The following is an 8,090-nucleotide window of genomic DNA, read 5'->3' as shown; positions in this document are numbered from 1 at the left end:
CATGTGTTTTAATTCCATGTTAGAATATTAGACTGTAGATTTCCAAATGGCCCACACCATCTTAGACATAAGCTTTTTGAGTTTTTTTCCTAAATAAAAGGGATATTTTTGTTGTCTGTTATTAAAAACACAGTTAAGATATTTAAAATGGCCACGTGGTGGTGATGCACACCTTTAATCCTAACACTTGGGAGGCAGAGGCAGGCAGATATCTGTGAGTTCCAAGCCAACCTGGTCTACAGAGCTAATTCCAGGACAGCCAGGACTACTAAAGAAATCCTGCTTCAAAAGAAAAAAAAAGATATTTAAAATGCTTTAAGTAAATTCAAAGGGTTACTACAGTTTAAATTTGCTTGCTAAATCTCTAAGAGTTGGAGTGTTTTGGAGCTAAAATAAAATATTTGAGCATGGTGGTGGTAGCCTATGCCTTTAATCCCAGAAGAAATAGGAGGACCTCTATGAGTTAGTTGTTTTCTAAATTCTAGAGCTACAGTGAACAATGTGCTTTACATGCTTTTAATCCCACAACCTAGGGACAAGATTCAGATACAGCTCCTAATTGATGTGCTTGAAAACTAGAGAAATCACATACCATGTTTACAGATTATTATAAAAATGCTCTACAGGGTTATTAGAAAGGCGGCTAATTTCCAATGGGAACAGGAACAAAGAGCAGCTTTCACAACTGCCAGTAAGCTCTTCTCCATGCATGCAACCCTGACCGATATTGAACCAGATGATACCCTAATTATGAATATCATATTTATTAGTGAATTGGCAACTGGGGACTCTGAATAAGGTAGAAAGGAAGGAGTCCACCAACATTTTTCTGTTGGCTTCTGTTGCAAACGCTTTGCATATCTGGAGAGTAAATACTCTCTCCTTGAGAAACATATCTGGACATTTTATGTGGCATGGAGAACCTTATACTCAGTCATTGCCAACCACCTCATGGTCATAAGAGCACCCCTTACAATGATGGATTGGATCTTTTTGAAGACAGAGTTCTTCACAGACTTAGCCACGGAAGGAAAGGTATTACAATGAAACTAGTACCTATCTGAATTCCTTCGTGACAAGGATGTGGTAGCAAAGGGGTCAGTGCCTTACTGTACTGAGGAAATAGCTCAGTTTCCCATAATCACCACCCCTAAACAACTCCCCCTCCCCTAAAAGAAGCACCATTGCCCAGTGGGGACCAATGGAATGGTCACAACATTTGGCTAAGGCATGGTTTACTGATGGTTCATCAACCACTGATGGAATGAAAACTAATGGAAAGTGTCAGCCAACAGATCAAGAGATGGAATGGCTATTACTGAGGAAGGAACCACCAAATCAGCACCACACGCTGAAGTAACAGCAGCACTGTTGGCTATAAGACAAACATAAGGAAGGCAAAAGGAAATATCTTCTCCAGTTCATGGTGTGTGTGTGCAATGGTACAGCTATATGGTCATCTAAATGGAAAACCACTAACTGGCAGATAAATGGCAAAGATACCTGGTCATGGGGGGCATGAATGGAAATGGCAAAACCTAGGAAAACTTGGCAAAGACATTAAATTTTATGTAGTTTATACAAACAAGAAAGACAAAATGTCTGAAAATAATGAAATAGTGGATAAATTGGCATCGTGTTTAATTAAGACTAGAATATTGAAATTTTCCAGGGAACAAATTCAGAATAAATCAACAAGAATGGTAGATTACACATTCAAAAATCTTGAAAGTTTACCCCAACACTAAAAAAATAAGGGGAAATGGAGAACCAAATTAAACCAGGACAACCCTATGAAAATAATTCTTATAAGGAATCCATAGCCAGGCAACGGTTCACACCTTTAATCCCAGCACTTGGGAGGCAGAAGCAGTCACATAAAATTTATAGTGACTTAAATTTAAAAGCCACTTGCCAAAGGGAGGCTGAAATCTAAAGGGAATGTTCTTTGTGATCTAAAAACAAATATACTTTAACCTTGAATTTATATATAAAGAGAAAGGGGAATATAGGTGTATTTATCCACCAAACTAAGCTATATTTAAGCTATATAAAAGTTTCAATTTTTCAAAAAGAATTTTTTAATTGAAAGATAAATTTTTTTTCTGTTGTCAAAAAACATTTTGCCCTAGCAAAAATAGAACCTGACAAAAAAGGAACCCCCAGAGTTAGGGTTGGGGCAGGGTTTTGCTTTTATCTTTCTAGGAGAATAAAAGCGTCTGACTAAGGAATCCAGAGACCACTGGACAGGTCTGAAGAAAAAGGATGGATCATTGGGAGAAGATGTCCCAGGAAAAAGATAACCTTTGAGGACTCCAAGAATATGATGGAGCTCTGCAGTGACAAATCCACCTGGATTGTGGTAATGCCGCTAAGCTAACAAACATCAATGAAAGATCAGCTTCCAACTACAAGCTGCTCAGGACATTCAAATTGCTGAGTTCATTTGAGACTGACATGAACATTTTACAGAACTTTGAACTTAGAAATACTTAATCCTAAAGCTGCCAATTACAATCAAGCTGTACATTGTGGAAAGCTTGGTAGAAAGAGCTTAATTATTGTAAATAGTTTTACTGTGTTAGAGTTAAAACCTTTCTTTTTTTTTTTTTTTTTTTTTTTTGGTTTTTCGAGACAGGGTTTCTCTGTGTAGTTTTGCGCCTTTCCTGGAACTCGCTTTGGAGACCAGGCTGGCCTCGAACTCACAGAGATCCGCCTGCCTCTGCCTCCCGAGTGCTGGGATTAAAGGCGTGCGCCACCACCGCCCGGCTTCTTTTTTTTTTTATTTAGACAAAAAGAGGGAAATGTTACAGGATATTTAATCACACTGTGAACCCCAAGACTGTGTTATTTACTGGGAAAAAAAAAAAACCTGCTTCTAGCTGTGGTGTGGCTCAACCCTAGCACACGCCTATAATCCAAAAGTGTTTTGCTTGAGTATTGTAAACAGGATTAAATAAAATCAACCATAGGTCAAGACACAGAGCAAGCAACCAGTTGACAGGAAATAACCATAGAGAGTAAGAGAGTCAGGAGGAAAGAGAGAGACACACATACAGGAAGTAGAAGGGAGGGACATCCAGTTGGAGGAATCTTTGTTTCAAACAACAGGTGAGGTGGGTGGATTTTGGATTTTTCTTGGGGTTATGGATAATTGTCATCGTAAGGGGTTAGTAATAAGTCATTATAGAGGATGATGGGCACCGAAGACACTCCATATGGAGTTTGCTTTTCTTCTTGGCAAAACTGGTCTGTTGGGCAAGAAACTGCCCTTGCCTCAACTGCTGACAGCAAATAAGCTGTCCAATCTAGACAAGCAGGATACAAAGAAAAGTGACTGCCAAACTTTGCCAAGACAGGGTAGGACAGTCCTTCAAATTTTCCTGCTTTTGAAAAAAGTCTGTCAGATATTCTAGGCCTGTAAGCCAAAGTTGGATGCCCCAGTGTTGCAGAGAAGCCTATGTGACTGTCCAGGCAGCCAGATGTTTCTGTCATTCTTTGCATTTTTTGGAAGTCACTTGCTTGCATTTCTTGCTTACTCAGGTAATACTATTTTACTTCTGAGGTCTTTGATGGGGTTGAAGACTCAAGAGTTACAGTTACAATCCTCCCAAATCTTAGCTAAGGACATATTAGGTATAAAACTTAGATCATTCAGGAGTAATCTAAGTTTGGAGTAATTGGAGTAATCTCTTAAAAATTGCCTATTACCTATGGTCTAGACGCCTAGGATGTATTTCTTTCTTTGTTATTGTTCTTGTTGTATGTAGTTTCATTCCTTGTTAAGATTATTACCTTTTCCTCTTTCTGAACTCGATAATTGTTCTTATTGTATATAGTTTTTATTATGTTAGGATTAGAACCTTCCTTTTTATTTTAGACAAAAAAGGGGAAATGTTGTGGGAATCTGTCATTCAGTCCAAGACCAATTGGAACGGTTTGGCCCAGTGGGTGTGGTCTTCTCTGAAGGCACATGACCCTTTAAGAATTTGTGGGAGAAGGGTCAAGCTCTTTCTTGGGCAGGTCATAGGGGGTGATGAGCAGCAGAGAAGCATGGCTTGCAGTTTACTTCCATCTCTCTTGCGCAAATTGGCAGGACAGCAGCAACTGCATCATTGGCAGTGTTTTAGCCTTGTTCAGTGTCTTGAGTGAACCTCATTGATTACATTCCTTACCTTACCTGGTCCCATACTCCCACGTCCTGCTTTATATCCTCTCTCTGCCCTTTAGTTAGTTTGGATAAGGATTTATCTTCTTGATTTTTCTCAAAGAACCAACTCTGTTTCATTGATTCTTTTTATTGTTTGCTTTGTTTCTATTTTGTATTGATTTCAGCCCTGAGTTTGATTATTTCCTGCCATCTACACCTCTTGGGTATATTTGCTTCTTTTTGTTCTGGAGCTTTCATGTGTCGCTACTACTACTATGAAATCTCTCTAATTTCTTTATGAAGGCACTTAATGCTATGAACTTTCCTTTTAGCATTGATTTCATTGTGTCTCATAATTAGGTATATTGTGCATTGATTTTCATGGAAAAAGAAATCTATTTGGTTTTCTGTATGCTTCTTGTACCTTGACAGGCTTCTTTTTCTTTAGGTTAGGGAAATTTTCTTCTGTGATTTTGTTGAAAGTATTTTCTGGGCCTTTGAGCTGGGAATCTTCTTCTTTTTCTATTCCTATTATTCTTAGGTTTGGTCTTTTCACAGTGTCCCAGATTTCCTGGATGTTTTTGTGTTAGGAACTTTTTAAATTTAACATTTAACATTTTCTTTGATTAATGTATCAATATCTTCTATTGTATCTTCAATGTCTCTTCCATCTCTTATATTCTGTTGGTGATGCTTGACTCTGTAGTTCCTGTTCACTTACCCAGATTTTCCACTTCCAGAGTTCTCTCAGTTTGTGTTGTCTTTATTACTTCTATTTCCATTTTTGGGTCTTGAACTGTTTTATTCATTTATTTCACCTGTTTTGGGCAGATTTTCCTGAATTTCTTTAAGAGATTTTTCATTTCCTCTTTAAGGGCCTCTATCATCTTTATAAGGTTGGATTTAAGGTCATTTTCTCATGCTTCAGCTATGTTGGGATGTCCAGGACTTGCTGTGGTAGGATAGCTGGGCTATGGTGATGCCATATTGTCCTGGCTGTTGTGTTCTTACACTGGCCTCTGGTCATCTGGGTTTGGGGTTGTTATAGGTTTAGGTGCTAATTTCTGATTTTGTCTTATTAGATGGATGTTTTCTCCTTTGCTTTCTATTTCCTCTCTGGTCTTCTGTCCTGAGTGGCCTGGGGTTCTGGTAACCAGCAAGTTTTCAGGTCTAGGAGGGTGTCTTCACTGAGGTCTTTGTGTCCTGTGTGACCTCTGGGGATTTGGGGGCCATTGTTGCCTCTGGGATTCCAAGTACCTATGTGACCTCTGGGTACCTGCTTGGCCCCTGGGGTTCCTTGTATGGAGTGGCCTCCAGTAAAGCAGAAATAAATAAATAAATAAATAAAGAGAGAAAGAGAGAGAGAGAGAGAGAGAGAGAGAGAGAGAGAGAGAGAGAGAGAGAGAGAAGGAAGGAAGGAAGGAAGGAAGGAAGGAAGGAAAGAAAGAAAGAAAGAAAGAAAGAAAGAAAGAAAGAAAGAAAGAAAGAAAGAAAGAAAGAAAGAAAGAAAGCTTGGGAGATGGCAGCTCAGCTAGTAGAGGTGCTTGCTCCACAAGCATGAGGAACTGAGTTCAGATCCTGGCACCACATAAAAAGCCAGGCAAGGCTGCTTACCCTGCAACCCCGGCCCTGGAGCTCACTGGCCACGAAGTTTAGCTAGAAAAAAGTGGCAAGCTCCAGGGTAGGGCAGAGAGTGACAGAGTAGGACTCCCACCATCTACCTCTGGCCTCTAGATGTACATGCATGGGTGGCAGAACACACACACACACTTAAAAAAAAGAACCAGGAGTCAAATAGAAATTTGCAGTCTACCAATTAAGCTAGTAATAATTCATGGGTGACCAAAATACTGCATGTTTTTAGTAGATCAATCTAGGATATGAAGAAATACAATGTGTCCCGGTTAGTTTTATGTCAAGTTGACAGAAGCTTGAGTCATCAGAGAGGAGGGAACTTCAATTGAGAAAATGCCTCTATAAAAGATCAGGTTGTATGCAAGCCTATAGGACATTTTCTTAATTGATGGTGGTCCTGAGTTCTATAAGAAAGCAGACTGAGCAAGTCATGGGAGCAAGCCAGTAAGCAGCTCCCCTCCATGGTCTCTGCATCAGCTCCTGCCTCCAGGTTCCTGTCCTGTGTGAGTTCCTGTCTTGACTTCCTTTGGTGATGAACAGTGATGTGGAAATGTAAGCCAAATGAACCCTTTCCTACTCAAGTTGTCAAGGTGCACTGTGTAGCGTGGGTCAGTTGAAGAAAGAAGGCACTCCAAGATGAAATTTTAAGGCCTATGTGGCAGCAGGATGGTCCAGCCTTTGTGATGAACTGAACCCCAAACCTCTGTAGAAAGGCATATTTATTGAAAGTTACACAAAGTATTTCCTCACACCAAGGTTCCTAATCTTAATTTACATGTCTTACTGAAGGAGAGCATCACATGCCTCTTCATTATGTATTGTGTGCAATACATAATAATACAAGAGGTTCAGGGGTGCCTGAGTCCTCTTGTGACCAAAGCCCCTTCAGAAAAAAGAAAAAAACAACAACACTGTTTTCCACAAGGATTCTTCAAAGTACTCCTAAAAACGGTTGTTCATTCTAATGTCTATCCCAGATACGGTGACTCTGCTAATTCCTACAATGCCAAGTAGCATTGGTCATGGCATTTCATCACAGCCATAGAAACCCTAACTAGGGCAAGATGCTAGGCAAGGGTTAGAGGGATGGCTCCGTGATTAAGAGCACTTGTTGCTCTTCCAGTGGACCCAGCACCCACACCAGGCAGCTCACAACTGCCTGAACATCCCCAGAGGATCAGATGCCTTCTTCTGGCCTCCACAGGCATCCACACTCAAGGCAGACACAGACATAAAATGTAATTAAAAGGTACTAGGCCATTGGTGCTCTGTAATGAAACTTGCTATAGCAAAAACATTTAAAATCTGAATAAGCAATTGTCTAAAGAGTGATGAAATTGGAAAGGAATATTGTCAGATCTAAAGGAAACTTCACTTCCCCAAATTCTGGTGGTTAGACAAAAGCCAGCACTCCTCAAGAATTTGTGAAGCTTGTTCCCCTCTAACAAAGGACAGAAGGGACAAATATCTATCTATTGTGCCCACATGCTGGCCTCCAGGCTCCTTCAGTATCACAGTGCCTAGCTCCTCCTGCCTCCTCCCCAACCATGAACTTCTCCATCCCAGGAATGCCCCTGCCCCCAGCTACTCTTCTCTCCTTATAACCCTGCCGTTTCGGCTCTCCTCCATCTCTTTTGCCCTCTCTCTCTGTCTTCCTCTCTTAGTCTTCTCTCTGTCTTTGTCTGTCTCTCCTCCCCTCTCCTGGCCAGGCCCAGTCTGCTGTCCTCAGTCTACTATTTTCTCTCCCTGCCCTCGATTCTTCCAGATGCTTCGGGCTGCTCTCTCCCTCATATCTACAATAACCTTCCCGTCAACCATAACTTGGAGAGGTCATGTCCTCAGTTTATACAAAATGGTGATGTTGAATTCTGCTAGAGAAAAATTTGGTGGGGGTTGGAAACAGGTAGATATCAATGATTACTGATAAATCATTTTTATATGCTAAACACTATGTATCATCATGGGTCTTTATTTTTTTAATGATAGCTTTTGATTTTACAATACAAAATATTTCACAAACGTAGGCAAGATCATTAGCTAACATAATCAGCAGAGCGGTAACTAAAACCTGGTCTTTCCGATGCTGGAAAACCCCCTCTTTCTGCAATGACACCCTTTTAGGTAGAGTGCCTGGAATGATTTTTAGGCTTGTCTTCTGAGAGAACTTACCTGCTGCTATGGCGTTCAATTGTGTGAAACTATCTTGACCACGAGCTCAACAAGGGAGGAGTTTATTTTTTTCCTGTCATGAGAAACCTGAGCATAGCGGTCAAGGTGGGTGCAGCCCCTTTTTCTGTTGAGTGTT

Source organism: Peromyscus californicus, unplaced genomic scaffold, assembly GCF_007827085.1.
Source record: "Peromyscus californicus insignis strain IS unplaced genomic scaffold, ASM782708v3 Scaffold_9__1_contigs__length_137607984, whole genome shotgun sequence".
In the NCBI taxonomy this organism is placed as follows: domain Eukaryota; kingdom Metazoa; phylum Chordata; class Mammalia; order Rodentia; family Cricetidae; genus Peromyscus; species Peromyscus californicus.
This window is presented reverse-complemented; position numbering follows the sequence as displayed.